At 44.0% G+C, this 20,333-nt stretch overlaps 1 protein-coding gene across 4 annotated transcripts in view; it reads left to right on the forward strand.

Moving 5' to 3' along the window:
- Window positions 1-256: 256 nt before the first annotated feature.
- Window positions 257-20,333, forward strand: part of SULF2 (sulfatase 2) — a 261,932-nt gene continuing 241,855 nt past the window's right edge. Inside the window, exons 1-2 of one of the 4 annotated variants that reach the window (XM_083746188.1) lie at window positions 257-478; window positions 18,336-18,410. The gene's annotated coding sequence lies outside the window, so the exon portion shown is untranslated. Of the gene's footprint in view, window positions 840-18,335; window positions 18,411-20,333 lie in introns of all 4 variants that reach the window. The other 3 variants (XM_083746187.1, XM_083746190.1, XM_083746189.1) reach the window with 3 other exon arrangements.

Below are 20,333 nucleotides of genomic sequence, written 5' to 3' on the forward strand. Positions count from 1 at the left end.
GCTGATAAAAGAGGCGCTGGATATACGTGCCTGGCTTGCCTTCTCGTTAGGTGTGGGGTTTTTTTTGGGGGGGGGGCTAATTTTAAACTGCTGCTGAGCGCGTGAGGAAAAGGCTATATATATTAGGATGTGGACCGTGGCATGAAGAAGAGGCACCACAGTTCCTCAACCTTTCCCCGTTTGGCAAAACCGGCCACCCCGAAGCTCCAAACCCACGCGGTTTGGGGAAGGGGTTGGGGGGCTGGGAGAGCAGGCTGGACTTAGCAGGTGGATACAAAAGTTGGGAAGAAGGGGGAGGAGGGCGCGAAACGTGACTGTGCAGATAATCCCGCTTCTCCCGGCGTCCCTCCCTCCCCACCCCCGTTGATTGGATGGGTCCGCGGGGCGACGGCGTGGGGGGGGGCGGAGAGGGAGTCGGACGTGGAGGCCCCTCTGCAGCCCCGGAGGAAAGGAGGTGCTTTGCAACAGATGGTTCAATGTATTCTCTCCTCCGGCGCGTCCCGCGCGCGCTCTCTGGCTGGCTGGCTGGCCGGGAGCCCCCCGCGCAGCGCAGGCCGCCAGGGAGGGCGGGAGCGAGTCCAAGAAGCAGCTGTGTGGTCCTGCAGGGCGCGAGCGCCGCTTCGCCTTGCCTGGCCCGCGCCTCGGCTCGCGCGGACCTTCGCTTCGGGCTGAGGGGGCGCCCATGCCGCTCGCTCGGGCTCTGTTGCCGGGCCAAGCGCCGCCGGCCACGCCTCCGTCTCCGCTCGCGTCCACTTAAGTCGGCGAGTCCAACAAGCGCCGCCTTGGCCCGGCTGCGAGAAGAACTCGCCCGCTCGCCGGCGGGGAGGGGGCCGCCTGAGGTAAGTTCATTGGCTCGGCTGGATGGGAGGAAGCCCCGCGCCCTCGCTTCGGAAATATGACCTTGTTTTTGCACTTGAGGCACCGAGGCCGGGATGGGCGCGCTGCTGCTGCTGCTGCCTTCTCTCACAGTGGGGCGAGAGAAGGCCAGATCTTCGCTTCCCGCCTCTGGGCACGCTGTGGTGCCTTTTTAGACGAGGTTCAGGAGAAATGCTGAGAAAGACCTGGCTTTTCCTGGCCAGCTCTCCTCCAGGCAGGTTCCCCCTTCGAGGTCTTGTTGTTGTTTAGTCATTTAGACATTTAGTCACGTCTGACTCTTCGTGACCCCATGGACCAGGCACTCCTGTCTTCCACTGCCTCCCGCAGTTTGGTCAAACTCATGCTGGTAGCTCCGAGAACACTGTCCAACCATCTTGTCCTCTGTCGTCCCCTTCTCCTTGTGCCCTCCATCTTTCCCAACATCAGGGTCTTTTCCTGGGAGTCTTCTCTTCTCATGAGCTGGCCAAAGTATTGGAGTCTCAGCTTCAGGATCTGTCCTTCCAGTGAGCACTCAGGGCTGATTTCCTTCAGAATGGATAGGTTTGATCTTCTTGCAGTCCATGGGACTCTCAAGAGTCTCCTCCAGCACCATAATACAAAAGCATCAATTCTTCAGCGATCAGCCTTCTTTATGGTCCAGCTCTCACTTCCATACATCACTACTGGGAAAACCATAGCTTTAACTATACGGGTTTTTGTTGTCTCTGCTTTTTAAGATGCTGTCTAGGTTTATCATTGCTTTTCTCCCAAGAAGCAGGCGTCTTTTAATCTCGTGACTGCTGTCACCATCTGAAGTGATCATGGAACCCAAGAAAGTAAAAACTCTCACAGCCTCTATTTCTTCCCCTTCTGTTTGCCAGGAGGTGATGGGCCCAGTGGCCATGATCTTAGTTTTTTTGATGTTGAGCTTCAGACCATATTTTGCGCTCTCCTCTTTCACTCTCATTAAAAGGTTCTTTAATTCCTCCTCACTTTCTGCCATCAAGGTTGTGTCATCTGCATATCTGAGGTTGTTGATATTTCTTCTGGCAATCTTAATTCCGGTTTGGGATTTATCCAGCCCAGCCTTTCGCATGATGAATTCTGCATATAAGTTAAATAAGCAGGGAGACAATATACAGCCTTCGAGGTCTTAAGCAGCAGAAATCCATCAATGCTTCCTCAGAAGTCAGACCCATTGCTTTCCGTCTTCCTCTCCAGTCAGGAGAGTATAGGATTGCAGCCTTGGTTGACAGACCCCAACTGTTGTATCAGGACATTGTAGGCAGGTCTCCACCCTCCTCATTGTCTTAGTAATGTGAGGGACATTTAAATTAATATTAAAAAAAGAGATGCAGAAGCCCATGCAGAGTGCTTTTTGCCTGCCTCCTGTCGTGTCAGTATTTGGCAGGTTTGAATCCTGGTTGCAGCCCGTACACCATACCATTTGAGATGTTGTTCTGTCACAATCTATTGAGACTTGTATATATGCTGCAGACTGCATCAACAGGTGCATGTAAATTCATTGTGATTGTGGTTGTTCCCTGTGAGCTGACACTAAGCGTTGGGGTGGGGGAACCCAGTGCGCTCAAGATAGAGAAATGGCTTTCAGCCAGCAGGGATTGAAAAGCATTGACCCAGCACACAGGCTAGTTTCATATACCCTCCAAGGTTGCTGAATGGATTTGCCTATGTGATAAGGTAATTTTAGCCAGTGATGATTAAGGGTAGATTGTGAGCATCAGGTTTGTCTAGCTAACCTGAGTTGCATCCTAGTGTGTTGTATGGAGTCAAGACATTGAGCATGTCAATATGACATTGTTCCACCAAGTCAAGAAACCTATGGGTTCCCACAGATCTGGGTGTGATTAAAGGCCTGTTTGGACATGCATGTGCATCACCTGATGACTGCAACATCAAGAAGTGATGCAAAAGTGGGAAGGAGCCACCCAGATCAAAACATCAAAGACAAAACTTCCATATCACTTCTTCATAAACTGTTTCACTGCAGTTGGTTCACACATTTCAGTTGAGGATTACCAGTTGTGGAATTACAAAGTGGAACAGATGAATGTATGGCACACCTACGAAATGTTTGTTATTTCTAGTAATTTTGTTTTGTTTTTGTTTCAATATATACAATTTTCTACTCCAGGTGCATAAAGCAGTGTACACTTATGGTAAGAATCACATAGAATTGTAGAGTTAGATGGGTCTTCTTGTCCAACCCTTTGTTGAGGCAGATAATTCACTGCTGTATCCAGCCCCTGTTTTAAAAACACTGATGAAGGTTTGTCCACCATCTTCCTGTGCAGTTTGTCTAAAAACAGGCATAAAACCAAAATACTAAAGAAAGTAAAAAACAAAAACAAAATATGAGTTAAGCATCCTTGGTTCGCAGCCTGACAATGCAAAGCTATGCAGGTATACTCAAAAGTAAATCCCAAACAGTACAATAGGGTTTATTTCTCAGGTAAGCCTGAATTTCTTAGACACAGCATACTGACCTGAACGTCCAAGTATTCTGAGACTTTTGTGTGAAGAACAAGCAATGAGGGAGGGATAAAAGTACACTTTGCCACATGTGTTTGCAGAACGTATTTAGTAGGGCTTTTTATGTTCAGCATTTCTGTTGAGTTGTTGTATATGACCTATAGGAACAATATAGAATTACTTTATTAGACTATAACTGAAGGATCTCTTGTACTCTTGTGCTGATTGGGATATTCCAGTGCATATACAATGGCAGAGCTTTCTTGTTTTTCCCAATGTTTTTCCTATCTATATCACTGGTCTCTTATCCTATACACATCTCATAAAATTCAGCAGGACTTAACTCTCAGTACACATTGGATTGCACTGTTATACGCCAGAGGAAAGTGGAGGGTGAGGGACTTGCCAAGGGATTGTTCTGCATATAGAAATACAATGAAAAAATTTCTTGCATGCTTTGTTTGGTGTGAAGCCATGGGTGGAGAACTGTGATTGACAGCTCTGTTGGCTCACCCCCTCTAACAACTTGCGCTTTCCACCTGTTCCGGGGAATTAACACCAGATAGAGAAATCCACCGCTACAGAGTCCAGTTGCTAGTACTGTACAAGAATAATTCCCTTAAAGAAAGAGAGAAAGTGGAATTGAAACATTTTTTTCACCCTTGCTGTGTACATTGTTCCACTGACATATTTAAAGACAAAGCAAACAACTTATAAAGTGCAATATTTAATCCTTTTAGTCACTTCCTGGGCCAGGAGGCTACGTTTTAAAGTAGTCCAAGCTGGAAGTCACAAGTGATCTAGGAAAATGACCTAAGATACATATTTGGCTGAGTCAGCCTGTGTTGCCTTGCCAGTGTAGATAGTGGGTTGATGGTTTCAGGGTTACAAACTTGGGTATCTCATTGTGTTACTAGAAATGATACTTCTCCAGGATGTCATCACTTTTCAGGCAATGTGTAAACAAGCCTGTGAATTACATCAGGTGGGTTGCACATGGCTGAATCTGAAGTACTATTTTAATGTGTTACTTAAAACATTTCTGTACTGCCCTTCAGTCCAGGATTTTTGTGATGATTTGCAGTTGCTAAAAAGCACAATAAAAAATGTTAAAAAAAAAAAAAACACCAAACCAATTATAGCAGGAAAATATACATGGGGAATTTTAAGCCTGAAAAAATTAAAAGGAGGTTACGTGATGCCAGGTTTGAGTGGGGTCTGGGCAAGATTCTCTGTTGACCCTCCATCACCACTATAGTGGCTAATGCAGTGTTTCCCAACCTTGTGCCTCCAGATGTTTTTGGCCTACAACTCCCATCATCCCTAGCTAGCAAGACCAGTGGTCAGGGATGATGGGAGTTGTAGGCCAAAAACATCTGGAGGCACAAGGTTGGGAAACACTGGGCTAATGCACCCCCCTGGCAAGCTTACTAATAAGCAGTAGGTGTCAGTACTTAAAACTAATAATGACCCAGCCCAGCATTGATAGGAGAAGTGCAGAGCTGAATTCCTGCAATTGCTACCATCGTGAGTTGCCCTGCAATGTTTCTGGATGTAGCATGATTGGTGGCAGAGCCCAGAAGCATGGTTGGAAAATAAGGTGGAAGCTGCAGCCACCTGGCTTGGCTTCCTTTTAGCACTGGGCCATTTAAGAAGTTTTTAAAGCACACACACAGACATACACACACTGGAAGACAGTGCCTACCTCACAGGCACTGAGGCACCACTATTCCTCTCAGATTTATCTGGACTGGACTGGACTTTATCTGGACTGGGGAAATGGAGATATTTTTTCTTTCTTTTATCTATGTTGCCACAAGCCTCTGGGTTGGGACCAGTGTTATTTCACTCATACAGAAAGCTTCCATGCCAGTGCCTGCCAGCTGCCACTAGAAACAAGTGGCACCAATTTGGAAATGCTTCCCAGATCTGAAAAGCACATGGTGTAAGGACTTCTAAATGTTGCCTCCCTCTTCTTGGATTGCTGCCACGTGGAAGCACTTTTTAGAAGCTCCCATATGTTTGAAGCCAGCCGTTCAGAACTGTAGGATGTCCTGAAGTGGGTTGAATTATCTGGGGGAAGCTTCCATCCCTTTTAATGTTCTCTGTGGTTCAGAATGTCATATATTCTTTCATTATGTCGCAGAGAAATTGTGAGGTCTCCTTCTACTTAACATTTGGTAACAGTACTGGGTTTATACAACACAGAGCATCAAAGTTATGCATCTCTGACCCAGAGAACTTGCTATCTAGTTTCCAACAAGGGTGGGGAAGGAGGGAACTGGGGAAGGGAGGAATGGGGAAAGAGGTTGGAAATTGCCAGTGAATAGTAGGGGTGTGGAGAGAAACTTCATTAAAGCAATAAAAGTGAGTCCAAAGTGGTTCAATGATTATTTGGTTGAAGAAATTGGTCTAATAGAGAATGGGAGGAGGAACTTGATACATGGTGGCAGGCTTTTACAGACACAGTGCTGTGGTCTGTATGCCAACCACAGATTAAAAATGGGTGGGGAACATTCCCCCTCAGAACAGCCTTTTGTGGGCAACAGGTAGGTGGAGCTAGAGTCAGAAACTAGTCTTCGTGCCATAGACAATTTTCTACACACACTCACACACCCCTCTCTATCCTCTACCCAGTCAAGCATAATACATTATCAGACACATTCCAGCTATGCAGAATTACTAGATGAGCAAAGCAGGTTGGGAGAGGAGGGTGACCTGGGGAGAGTTCCAAGGGCCAAAGAGAGAACACTGGAGGGTCATATTTAACCCCTAAAGCCTGCTGCTCCCAAGCCATGGACAAAACAAGGCATTAATGCAACAAGGCTTTTCATGTCATCTGAACCCAGGCTTGCCATTGGTTTCTCCCAAACAAACCATGAATGGTAACCAAGGTTTGCTTCATACTTACGGTTTATTTGGAGATAAGAAGCCACAAACTTCAGAGAACTATGGTGTGTTACATCAGTGGTGCAGCAAGAACGGGGTAGGTGTGCCATGGGTGCTTTTGAGCTGCATGTGCTAGCATGTTGTCCATCCAGTACAACCCTTGCCTGTGGCCTATGTTACTCCATATTTTTTGCCCTCATCTACTCCAAAGATCTCTTCCTTAAAAGTGCTTTGTCTCTTTTATGCTTACGGTTCCTTTCCAGAACATCAAAATGATGCCGCTTTTCTCGTGTCTTTCAAATCCCTCTTCAAAAACCATGTCTTCTGTGGCTTAACCCCCTTACTAGCCTGATATGTGTTAGGCATACCTTATCTCATAGAAAGCAGTGCACTAAAACCCACTGGGTTTAATCTCTTAGTTCACACACCCAACTGAATTTAATTCATTGCATTTACCACCTTCAGTTGCGTTGTGTTGTGTTTAAATTTATACCACAGTCAACTTGAATCAAGGACCAGACTTGTTTTGTCTTAGGCTGCTCAGTGTTGATATTAATATACCACATTCTGAAGTTAACACATGCTTGTTTTCTCTAGCTCTGAAGGGTAGGATTCAAACCTGTGGCTTCAATTTACAAGAAAGGAGATTCCACCTAAACATAACGGGAAAAACTTTCTGACAGTAAGAGCTGTTTGACAGTGGAACAGTCTCCCACAAGAGATGGTGGACTCCCTTTGGAGGTATTTCATCAGAGGCTGGGTGGTCCTCTGTCTTGGATGCTTTAGCTGAGATTCCAGTATTGCAGGGGGTTGGACTAGATCATGGGTTGGCAAACTAAGGCCCTGGGGCTGCATCTGGCCCAATTGCCTTCTAAATCTAGTCTGCGGACAGTCTGGGAATCAGCATGTTTTTACCTGAGTAGAATGTGTCCTTTTATTTAAAATGCATCCCTGGGTTATTTGTGGGGCATAGGAATTAATTCATTCCCCCCCCCCGCAAAAAAATATAGTCCAGCCTCCCACAAGGTTTGAGGGACAGTGGACTGTCCCCCTGCTGAAAAGGTTTGCTGACCCCTGGACTAGATGACTGTTGGGCCCCTTCCAAACCTACGGTTCTGTGATTAACTATGATTCGACAACTTCACCTGTGCACAAACTGTGTGTTTGTGCATGCCACCCAAACTCTCATGCTTTGCTTATTTGGGGGGGGGGGAGTGAACCACAGAGCATCTGGCTTAGTATTACATCTGGACTGGTGCTTGCAGTGTGTTTCTCTCCAGACAAGCCACCATCTGAAGCCAAGGTGAGTCGCATGCATGAAAGCTACTCGAGCCATTTAAATTATGGTTAGTGATTTCACATTGCAACTGAATGTGATCATGTGGGGAGTGGCCAGGGGTGGTGGGGATTGTAGCCCAGCCATAGGTTCCCCACCATATATCAGCTGTAATATATGCAGAGCTCCAAGCTGTAGTCATCTCATCTTCTGGGGTATTCCAGAAAATAAACAGTGACATAGAAAGCCTAGTAAAAATGTACGGCTTAGAGACGGAATAGCTTGTAGATCAGAGACATGCAAGGTCCCATTGTATGTTAGGTGTATTTAATGTAGTCTCTGCATCTTATCCTGTTTCTGATCTGTCAGTGGTAGGCAAGCTTTTAATCCTATGTAGCAACAAAGGTGTTTTAATCACTTTTAGGATTACGATACATTTTTGTGCAGAGTGGAATCAGTAAATATTGCACTTTGTAGTAGACTCCTGGATTGCTTTTCTTTTAATTCTTGCTTTGCTGCTGTCTTGTTCCTCTGTAAAATTCAGGGACTGAGCAATTCTTTGCTTGTGGAATATTAAGAGGCCTCTCAAAATGCAGATGAGCTTTTGCATTGCACTATGTAATAGGCAGATTGTTGTTGTGCTTTCATTAGACTGTGACTAAGAATCCTCTTATTACTTTCAGATCTCCATATCTCACTGTGCCAGGTGCATACTATGTGCAGCTTGAGGTTCTGTTGTTCAGAAGATGCTTTTTGTTTCTGGAGACTTGTTAAGGTGAAGAAAAGTGAGACATTATTTTGCATACAGGCTAAATTGCGGGGAGGGGAGATAATAAAAAAATTATATAAAACAAGAATGGTTACCCACTGGCGTGCTAACTTCCTTTGGCTAGAACTTTAGTGTTGGTTGTTTGAAAACAGCTGTTCAAATGAACTTTTCTTGCCACATGGTTCCTTGTAAGCTGGTTTGTAAATCTGTACTGGAAAATTGCAAAGTGTAACCTACGTGACAAAAATAATTACTCCACTGAAACTGCAATCCGCATGGATTTTTACAGGCGAAGAATATACTTGGAAATATAATATATGGATACAAAATATGCAAATAGAAATCTAAATGCATTAATCTTCTCCCACTGTCAAATTGTCAGTTGCAACCCAAAACAGAAGGTGGGGAAACACTGGTGGAACAACTGTAGTTTCTCAGAGTGAACTTTCCACTGCTAGGATACCTCGGTCTGAACATCCTCAGCAAGTGTCTGGCACCCTCAGTCAAGCTGCTGCTACACTGAGCTTCTCCTTCTTTCTTTCCCCATTCTTTTAACATTTCAGTTTGAAATCTGCCTGTCTTTGGCACAGTGGGCATCTGACCTTCACACTTTGCTTCCTCTACTTGCCACTGGAGCATCCTCTGCCTTCTGGTGGAATATGCCAGCTGTAACCTTGGAACACTTTTTTGTTCCAGCTTGCTGCCTCTGCACTGATACCAGCCCCTGTAATGGTGGCAGTGTCTGCTGCTAGTAAAGGTGTATGCACATTAATACCAGTTAATGTATGTACATTAACTGGTATTTCTGCTTTAGATAAGGGTGTTTTGCTGCCACGAACACAAGCACAATATAGATTTGCTAAGCCTAAAGGGACTGAAGGAGTCCCCCACCTCTCTTTAATGTAAAGAAGCCTCACTGAATCAAGTATAAAAATGTGTGCACTACAGGAAATGTTTTAACAGATTTGCTCCAAGTTGAGAAAAACACACACTAAATGGTAACACAAAGACTTTGCAGAGTACTCTTCAGTGTCAGGTATGTATTCTTAAAAGAAAAGCAATGACAAACCTAGACAGCATCTTAAAAAGTAGAGACATCACCTTGCCAACAAAGGTCTGTATAGTTAAAGCTATGGTTTTCCCAGTAGTGATGTATGGAAGTGAAAGCTGGACTATAAAGAAGGCTGATCGCCGAAGAATTGATGCTTTTGAATTATGGTGCTGGATGAGACTTTTGAGAGTCCCATGGACTGCAAGAAGAACAAACCTATCCATTCTTAAGGAAATCAGCCCTGAGTGCTCACTGGAAGGACAGATCGTGAAGCTGAGGCTCCAATACTTTGGCCACCTCATGAGAAGAGAAGACTCCCTGGAAAAGACCCTGGTGTTGGGAAAGATGGAGGGCACAAGGAGAAGGGGACAACAGAGGACGAGATGGTTGGACAGTGTTCTCGAAGCTACCAGCATGAGTTTGACCAAACTGTGGGAGGCAGTGGAAGACAGGAGTGCCTGGCGTGCTCTGGTCCCTGGGGTCACGAAGAGTCGGACACGACTAAACGACTAAACAACTAAACAACAACAACATGTATTCTTATCCTTGTTGAAGGAAAAAATATATTGCATGAATTAAGTTTGTATCATACAACCAGATATGTTGTGCTTTTGGAGGTTGGTTTGTCGCCAGCATATTTTCTTCAGAGAAATCCCTAGTTACTTGTGCTGTTTTGCTCCTAAAGTGAAGTGGTGATGCACAAGAACCACATCTTTTTGGAAAACAACAGCAAAGAGTCTTACAGCACCTAAAAGAACAACAAATTTATTGTGACTTTTGTAGACTACAATCTGCTTCATCAGATTCATGAAAAGTTATCCTGAGTTACAGGTACACATGGTTTTGCAAGGGGGAGAACAGTTAGCAGTGAGGTCAAAGGAAAATGAAACAGAGAAAAGCACAGTGATGATTATGTAATAATTAATTACACTCTCTGACCTGTAACTCCAAGCTGGGCTTTTATGTGTTGAACACCTGAAATAACCTCTGAATCAGGTGTGGGGAACCTTTGGCCCTCCAGATGTCCTCCCTGGATTCCATTAATGTGTTCCTTTCCACAAGAGGGAGGAGGGCTGGCAAGAATCCTGCTTCCCCATCCAGAGCAGATGTATCTTGAGAGAGAGAGGCACACACCTCCTCCAGCCTATGCTTCCTGGTCTCACCCCCACCCCCATGTCTTCCTCTTGTTCTCCAACCCACATCCATCTCTGCCTGCCACTCCATGCCTGAACATGTTAATGCGTCTGGACTCACAACCATTTGCATTACAATCACCTGCTAAATGTCATCTCCCACCTCCATCAATTTAGCAGAGTTTTCCATGCAAACCTGAATGGAAACTGCTACTAAAATGACACCTCCATTTAAAAGGTTTAACATTTTAGCATGCAAACATTCCTAAAACAAGAAGGGATGGGTAACTGGTTCTTCTGCTAAAATGGATCCCCTCTAATCATTTTAGCAGGGTATTCCATTCAGAGCTGTATGGAAACCCCTATTCACATGATGGGAAAATTCAATTCTGAGTGTGAGTGGGGATTTTGATGTATACCCCTCCTTCATTGAGAAAGGGGTATGCATCATAATTTTCTACTGAGAGATTCCTCCATCTTTCTTTGCAGGGGATTCCATGGAAGCCCCTTCTAAAATGAAGGGGGAAACCCCTCCTTGGGGTTCCTTTTAAGGTGCTTTGAAGTCCCAGCTTAAGAACCTTACACACAATATCCTTGTGTCATCATGAGACTGACAGATCAAATGGGTCCCACAAGGTCAGTCCAGATAAAAATGTTTCCATGGAGACAAAATGGTTCACTGCTCATGCTCCAAGGAGAGTGGGAAGTTGCTGAGGTCTAAGGGGAGTTGGTGGAATGGGTGGGGTTGGTAAAGAGATGGGGGTGGGAGCGTGATGAGGAACATGAGCAGGGGTGCAGTCGCTAGCAAGGCTGGATTGGCTTGAAGCACTATCACTTAATAAAGCAACAAGTGGAGATTCATTGAGGTCCTAACTTCTAGCACCAGGTGAGATGGTTCAGGAAAGACATTGTACATCCTTTAGGCTTCCTGTGGCACATGTATGTCTTGATTTGAGAGCTGCATAATAGTTTGCAGCTTGTACAAAATGAGTATTTTATTTTTATGACTCACTTTTCTTCCTCTTCAGAACTCAAAGTGGTTAACACATTCTTTTAAACGAATAGGTAAAAGGTAAAGGGCCCCTGACAGTTAAGTCCAGTCATGAACAACTCTGGGGTTGTGGCGCTCATCTCGCTCTATAGGCCGAGGGAGCCGGCGTTTGTCCGGGTGCTGATGTTTGTCTGCAAACAGGTTTTCTGGGTCATGTGGCCAGCATGACTAAGCCGCTTCTGGCGAAACAAGAGCAACGCACGGAAATGCCATTTACCTTCCCACAGGATTTATCTACTTGCACTTCAACATGCTTTCGAACTGTTAGGTTGGCAGGAGCTGGGACCTAGCAATGGGAACTCACCCCGTTAAACTAATAGAAGAAGAGTAAAATACATTGAAGCAAACAGCAGACACAAAATACAAATACCAGTCAAGAAACCTTCCCCATTCAGTAACACTAGTAATTTCTAGCTGTACCTTTCAAAGGCGCCATGCATTTCTGCATGGCAGAATTCAAATAGTGATAAGACCAAATAGTGAAGGTCATCCCAATGTCTCAGCATCATAACTGAGAAGGCAAGGCACCTCTTCACCTACATCTCAGTCCATATGGGGACAGCAGTGCAGATGATATTACCAGAAGCTGCCACCACTTCATCTCCTTGCTTTTCTGGCAGCACGGCAGGCCCATGGGATTCTGCTGCCCGAGGCAGCTGCCTTTGCCTCATGGACAGGCTGAGCCTGCATTGGAAGGTGCTTTGTACCAAGTCAGATCATTGGTCCATCTAGTCATTATTGTCAACACTAACTTGCAGTAGAGTCTCCAGGGTTTCAGGCAGGAGTCCTTCCCAGTCCTACCTGGAGATGTCAGGTGTTGATTGTGGGACCTTTTCTATGCAGAGTTTGTGCTCTGCTACTGAGCTGTGGTCTTTTCCCATCCTTTTACGTCTTTGCTATATTAGCTTGTGTACTGTGTTTCATTGTGTGACCCTGATCTTCTAACTTGGAACAAGTTTCACAAATGGAAGGTTTCTTCTCCCTAACTTGTGGCAGGATTTGTTTGTTTCACTTAAATCCTTCCTCCAGATTGCTGAGAATGGTGTACACATAGTTCTCAGGTGGTCTCCTATCCAGGCAGCTAACATGGCCAGATCTGCTTGGCTTAGGCAGTTGTAACATCTTGTGCCTTCACGCCATTATCCAGGCCTGTGTAAATCAGAGACGTGGTGCGATATTAATGGATCTAAAGTAGTAGCATCAGCAATATTAACTAATTTCCTCATTTGCATCTGAGGCATTTGTTTGGTAAAAGGATCATTAAGCATATGCAAACATTCCACGCACTGCATAAGTTCTTCAGGCTCTGGCAAATGATGAATGGGAAAATTAGAGGTTGCAGGAAAATGTAAATATCATCCTTTGTAAACCTGTCCCCTGGCAAGAATGAAATATTCTCCCTTTGAGCAATGAAGCATTCGTTATATTCTTTTCACATCAGTGAAGAATGCCCAAGACTATTTTACATACTTGATTTGTCCCTTTTACCTTTTTTTCCCTGAGCACTCCTGTTGAATTGGGATTTGTCTTGGTTTTGTTAAACAAGCGCTCCAGCACTGCGCTGCAGAAAGAAGTGCCATAACTCCAATTAACTCCCATGCTATAATCTCTTGAACAATTCTGGACCCGTCTCTTCATGTTTTTCATATTAACAGCCATGGGTCATTTGCCAAATGTTTGGTTAAATAATTGCACAGTGGATTAAACTGCAAGCTCACATCATGGTTGCTATTAAATAATTTATGTGCAACAGCAAACCTACCTGAGGAAAACTGGGGTCATTGGGCAATCCAATTAAATCTTAGCTCCAATGGGAAAAGCTTCCCTCCAGTTCTCACTGGAGATAAAAGGATCTGCAACAGATCACAACATTCAGCAAGACTACATTTTCGTTTACTGGCTTTCTCTCTGTAGAATAACTGCTTAAGGTCAGTGAAATCACTGTGCTTTATCAAGAACCAGATTTGTCCATACATTGTGAGAACAACCCAGACAACTTCATAGGACTGGTGGTATGAAAACTCTGTCTTTTATGGTGTGGACAGTGTTGCCAGATCTGGCAGAGTGTCAGAAAACATATGAACATGTACACATGCCTTACATGTGGGAAAGCTAACTTTTAAAGAATGCTTCCTGGAGAAAGTAGTATGCACCAAGGTGGAATAACATTAGCTTGGATAACCTGTGAGCCTGGGGCTTGCCGATCGGAAGGTCAGCGGTTCAAATCCCCGTGACGGGGTGAGCTCCCATTGCTCGGTCCCTGCTCCTGCCAATCTAGCAGTTCGAAAGCATGTCAAAGTACAAGTAGATAAATAGCTACCACTCTGGCAGGAAGGTAAACGGCGTTTCTGTGTGCTGCTCTGGTTTCGCCAGAAGCTGGCTTTGCCATACTGGCTGGAAAAACTGTCTGCAGACAAACACCGGCTCCCTTGGCCAGTAAAGTGAGATGAGCACCACAACCCCAGAGTCGTTCGTGACTGGACTTAACTGTCAGGGGTCCTTTACCTTTTAGTATTACTGAGCCACTTTTAGGGAGCTGACAATAATCACACTGTTGCAGAAATTCAGGTGTTTATTTATAAAAAGATTTAAAGGCAATAATAAGCCAGTATGAAATTATCTGGAAGAAACAAAATGGCTTTGTGGTCACTACAGAAAAGAAAGGGATAATAATGCATGTATTACCTTGACCAAACTTAGTTACTAAAGTAGAAATAGAGCTTTCCTCCTGGAGCAATTAACAGTTTGGGACAGGAGTGTGTGAGATATATTGGGACTATTGTGCAGGGGGAAATGGTTAATCCATTCATGCCGTGATACTGACAGAGAACAGGGCTGTCATTGTTTGCTTAAAAAGAAATGAAACAAACAAATACAAAACAATGTTTTGATGTAACCTCAAATGTGAAGAAATTTCATTACTTTTCAGAAACCTCATTTGCCACAGACTGTATCTGCTCCAAGATGCTTGTTAAAATGGCTTTGCAATAGTGAGGGGACTGTAGATGATTACTTTGCAAAAGCATTATGAATCAGTGGTAGAGCACTTGTGTGGGGGGAGGATTCCCCTCCCCAAGTGTTCTCCAAAGATTCACTTGAAAATGCTAACTTAATTCCAAATCAAGTTGAGAGGAGTGTGCTCATCACTGAGCCGAAGTGTTTGGGCGGGTGATTGATGGGTGCAGGCAGTGCTTTGACACCTCAATATTGCATGTGGCTAGCAGAATTGCACAGCACCAAATCAGCCAAGAGTAGTCCTGTTCTGGCTTGATCTGAACAGACTTTTACCGTAGGAAAATACTTAATTGTGATTACTGTCTCGATGTCTGCTTGATGGTTGGGTGTCCATCCTGTGCGCATACCACTCTCGGGTTCATTTTTGAGCTTCTTCCACCAGACACTAATTAATGGGAAGGCTTTTCATAATGTGGTTCCCAAGTTACTATATTCCAATAGCGAACTCTCATTATTTGTTTCCATTAAGACAGAATACAAAATGCACTCAGCATTTGAGAATCCTGTGTACTTTTGTCATTTTGACACTTAATCTGTTTCATTTACTTGGTCCCTTCATTTGGTCCGTTCTGAATAGGACTCTGGCAGATTTAGAACCATGTGCTTTATTACAGATACCTGATTTTGATTCAGTACTGCACCTTGTGGGTTGCACAAATGAAACCAGAGTATATTAAGTTCCCATTTTGACCTCCATCCCCTCCCATAAGCTACTTCATTTTGTCAATCAGCTTTTTCACACATAGCACCAAAATTTGGTTTGATGCTATGTGAAAAAGCCTTATGCTGCCTCCTCCCGTCTTTAAACTCTCCCCAAAAACGAGTAATTGTGGCACAGGTATAAGCATAGTAACAAGCAGAGGTTGGTCCATTAGGGCAAATGGGTCCCCACCAATCTTAGCCTGCCTTCAGCCAGCTCCCATCTGCCTGTCTTCTTCCTTGTATCCTGTTCCAGGGCTTCCTCTTCCTTAGTCTCAGTGTTGCTCCTTTGCAGAACACAGCCCAGGGAAAGATAGGGGCAAAACCAGAATTAGCTGACTCTGCCTGTCATTGTCTCTGGCGCTACCTGCTGTTGATCTCTGCCCAACTTGTCCCAATGGGCACCAGCTACCACTGATAGTAACTCAGGAAGCTGTCTAAGTCAGACCAGTAATCCATGTAGCTCAATGCTGCCAACATTGAGTGGCAGAAGCTCTGCAGGGTGTCAGACCAGATGGGACTTTTTTTTTTAGCTCTCCTAGGATTGAACTTGGGACCTTTTCCAAACAAGGAACATATCATTTTCAGCATGCAGAAATAAGCAAATTGATTGCTTGCATCATCTAATGAGCTTCAGCAGTCCGATAATTAAGTATCATGTTGGTTTAGTTCTTTACATTACTTTTTTCTTTTGTCCTCTCCAAGCTGCTGTGAGTTATAGATCTTCTGTTGCTTTTGTCTGTACCTGCCTAGACTTTGCTTCTGGGTAGCATTCTATTTCATGGCAGCACATGCCATTATTACAGGACACTTGTGTCTTAGAGGGACACCTTGGATGACTGTAAATTACTGAGGCTCACTAGTCACAAAATAGCATCATGTTTTGGCGTAATTGACTGCAACCTAATGACATCATTTTATAGTGATAACTAATCCCCCCTTTAGCAATTTCTAGGCATTTCACACAGGGATTTCCTTGTAGCTTGGAGTTTACTTTTCCTCAAGTACGGACTTTGGCTCTGGAAATCCTGTGACTCTGCTCTCTGTTTTACTATTTCAATAAGAATTTGCTGATTCAATGCCTCTAAGTGAAGCATCTTAAGGGGAAAGGTATGATGCAAATGTCATCAATTGGCCACTGATGGAAGGAGAATGCTGAACTAGATGGACCCTTGGTTTGATCCAGCAAAGCAGTTTTTATGTTCTTAGCACAAATCTGCTCAAACTAATGAGAGGATTTAGAGTTTGCACACCACAGCTTGTATCTTAATGCAGCTGAAACCTTGTATTTTTAAAAAGTGGTAATGGTACCCTTTTTTGTTTTTCATGCATCTCTTCTTTCAAAATCACTTTGGAAATCCATAGGAAATTGCTCCTCACATTCCCTAAGCATACATGGTTATGTGGGGACTTCATTAAACTTTACAAGATAACTAATATTTTTAAAACAATGATTTCATGAGAAGTGGTTTACCAATGTTTCAGTTTATTGTGACAGCTGAGAAAAGGGCAGACAGTTAGATGAGAACTGTAGAGGGGGCTGATTTTTCCTTAAATAATTAATCTTTGCAGTCCCCCTCCCCATATTTGAGTGATTCCTTAGTTGGCTCTGGAACATAGTTCATTCACTGATACTCCCACACAATTGCTAATCTCATCATTGTCTGGTTCTTTTCTTCTCAAGAGATTCAGGAATTGGTGCTAAGCGTTGGTCTCTGCTTACTCCTGCTGTTGCCCAATTGAATAATCTCTTCCCATGCCTCAGGCAAATAATAGTGATGGATGGCTAAAGCAGGCCACTGAGGGCTACTTTGTACAACTACTGCTGTGCTGTCCTTGTGGCTTAACTGAATTTTATGGTTACCTGAATTTTTCTTCATAAGCACAAAATACAATTTTGCAGTCTGCCTAGTATGGGTTGAGCAGCATGGCGTGCCACCCTAAATATGACACTCTTATTTTTCTTCCCAGATTTTCTTCCCAACACTTGAAGAGAATTGGCCACCTGAGTAATTCATTGGCCATGTTCGCTTATAAGGATAAGCCAGATTTTCTCCTTTCTTGTGGTTTAGCTAGTACACACTGCCTTGTCACTGCTCCTTCCTCTCTTGGTGCAAGTGGGAAAAGCAATCCTGGAAGTAGGGGTGGAAGGAGCCATCAGTTTTGGTCCTGTCTGTTTCTTCTCTCCCCACCCCCCCATATTAAATTCAGTTTTCCATATTTCTGCAGTGATATGCAATTTCTTTTTAAAATCCTTATGAAAACCCTTTTCTTCTGTTAGCTTCACTCTGGGTTCTGCGCAAGGCACAGATGGAGGAGAAGTAATGCAGAGAGAGGAGTCACTGAGCATGTGCTGCAGCACACCAGACTTCTTCCTCTCTCTCCTGCATCTGTGTCATCATAAGAGGCAGGGCAGCATGCTGTTTAAAAGGTAAAGGGACCCCTGACAATTAGGTCCACTCGCAGACGACTCTGGGGTTGTGGCGCTCATCTCGCATTATTGACCGAGGGAGCCGGCGTACAGCTTCCGGGTCATGTGGCCAGCATGACTAAGCCGCTTCTGGTGAACCAGAGCAGCGCACGGAAATGCTGTTTACCTTACTGCCAGAGCGGTACCTATTTATCTACTTGCACTTTGATGTGCTTTCGAACTGCTAGGTTGGCAGGAAGCATGCTGTTTACAGCCCCACTAACCTGCCACCCAGGCCACTTGCCACCCCTACCCCGCATCCAGGTACTGGGTATTTATTGGAATTGGCTGCAACTTCTTCTGAGTGTGCCTTCGACAGCACACAATGGAATATATGGAAAGGGTGTGTGGCTGCTAATCCTAAGCATGCTCAGCAGGAGGTGATTTTTCTGCAGACTAAGCACTTCTCAAGTTGGGCTGTAGTTTAGGAATGATTGTTTATATAATACGTCTGAATATTTAGCTTGAAAAGACAAATAGTCCTTAATAGCTTCCAGCAAAGCAGGAGCAGCAGGTCTCAAATTGTGGAACATTAGCACAAGCAATGATAGAAGGCAGTACATCAAATGTATGTAGACAAGAGAACCCATCAGACATACTGTACTCTGACACCTTTCTTTATTTTTATTTTTAGGTCAGTATCTACCAGGTAGCTGCTCTGAGAATAGAAATGGCACGATGAGGTGGATATTGCATGTTTTCCTCCCAAGTAAGTGATATATTGTTTTGAACACACCCCACCCTCCTGTAGGTATGTGCAAAAATATAGCCAATATATTTTTTCACCACAAAGCAGAAATGTTGGAAGTAGGCTATACTTTTATGGTGTGATTAAGGAGATAATGAAACACTCAGTTGCTTTCTAAACTTGTTGGATATTTGCTGCCAGAATTCTGTAGCCTGGGCAAAACATTAGTGTCTCCTACATGATCTTTTAAAAAGCAGACCCTGAAGACTATTTGTTGTGTAATAGAATGATGCATTGTCTTGACTACATTTTAAATTAAGAAAAATACTTGCATTGGCTCAACTCCACTGCAAATTTATTTGTGCAAGGCCTACTTTTTAAATAAAGTATTCTAGCAATTGTGTGCTACTTGTTTATACAGTGGTACCTCTGGTTACAAACTTAATTTGTTCTGAAGGTCCGTCCTTAAGCTGAACCATTCTTATCCTGAGGTGCACTTTCGCTAATGGGGCCTCCCACTGCGCGTGTGCCTCTGGCGCACGATTTCCGTTCACATCCTGGGGCAAAGTTCACAACCAGGAGCAGCTACTTCCGGGTTAGCGGAGCTTGTAACCTGAAGCGTTCATAACCAGAAGTAACATTGGATATGGATGTGTTTTCTAAGCAAATTGCTTGTGCTGGTGGCAATTCTAGTAAGGTTTATTTAGATTGCTCCTGCCTTCTGCTTGGGATACTCTTTTTGATCTGTTAAGGCAGTTGACTTTCCCTAAACCCCTTCCAGCCTCTTTGTTCCATTGTTCCACATTTAGAAACAAAAGTGAAACCTGTAGTGCACAGTGGTTATTTCCAGGTTTCTGCCCATCATACCCTTTCCAAGGAATTTCCTTCTTCTCCTGGTAGGTTTCCATCCACCCCAAACAGGCACTCAGTGTTCTATGACCACTGAGCATGTTCTGTCCTTACTGACCTATTTTAGGGGATTTCCACCCACCCCCCACCGCCAATCAGAGTCCCCCTCCCCTTAAAAAAAAATTCTTCGGCAAATCTTGAATTTCCCACAATCCTGATGATGCCTCCTTCTTGTATGTGGATGGTGTTGGTTTCACTCATTCAGAAAATGGATTTTTACATGAAAATTAAATTGCAGATGATTTCTTTGTGACCCATTTGAAGTAAAACGGTGAGCTCTGAGAATTGAATAATAAGTGTGGCACTTTGGTGTAAATGCATTCTCTTGCAAATATGCTAAACTGAGTTAGGACAACATCATATAATAATAAAAAAGATCGTATTTCAACCAGTTCCTTTAAGTTAGGCACAGTATGTATTTAGCTGTTTTAGGGAAGGGCCCTGGTTCAGTTACAGAGCACATGCTTTGTATGCAAATAATAATAATAATAATAATAATAATAATAATAATATATTTATTATTTATACCCCACCCATTTGGCTGGGTTTCCCCAGCCACCCTGGGCGGCTTCCAACTGAATATTAAAAACAATACAGCATCAAGCAAAAGGTCCTAGATTCAGTCCCTGGTATCTCCAGGAAGGACTAGGAAAGTTTCCTATCTTGAAAGCTTCTGCCAGTCAGTGCTGTAGACAATAATGAGCTAGATGGAACAATAGTCTAATGGTCCTGTGTATCTCCCAGCCTTACCTGGAGATGCCAGGGATTGGACCTAGGACCTTCTGCATGCAAAGCAGATGCCCTAGCATCGAGCTACGGTCCAGGTTTGATGGTTTGCTTCACCTTAAGATACCATTATTACAAAGCCACCAACAAACCATAGTTCAAGGCTGGGCAGCAATCCATGGTTAGTTGGGGGAAAAGAAACAATCATCCGTGATTCAGCAAGAATATTAAGCCAACCCCTTGCTTCTGTAAAGAGGGTTCTCTGGCTGTGTGTGCTGGTACACATTGTGGTTTAATCAAGCTTAGTAT

The sequence above is a fragment of the Podarcis gaigeae genome (assembly GCF_964106915.1).
Source record: "Podarcis gaigeae genome assembly, chromosome: 6".
Taxonomy (NCBI): domain Eukaryota; kingdom Metazoa; phylum Chordata; class Lepidosauria; order Squamata; family Lacertidae; genus Podarcis; species Podarcis gaigeae.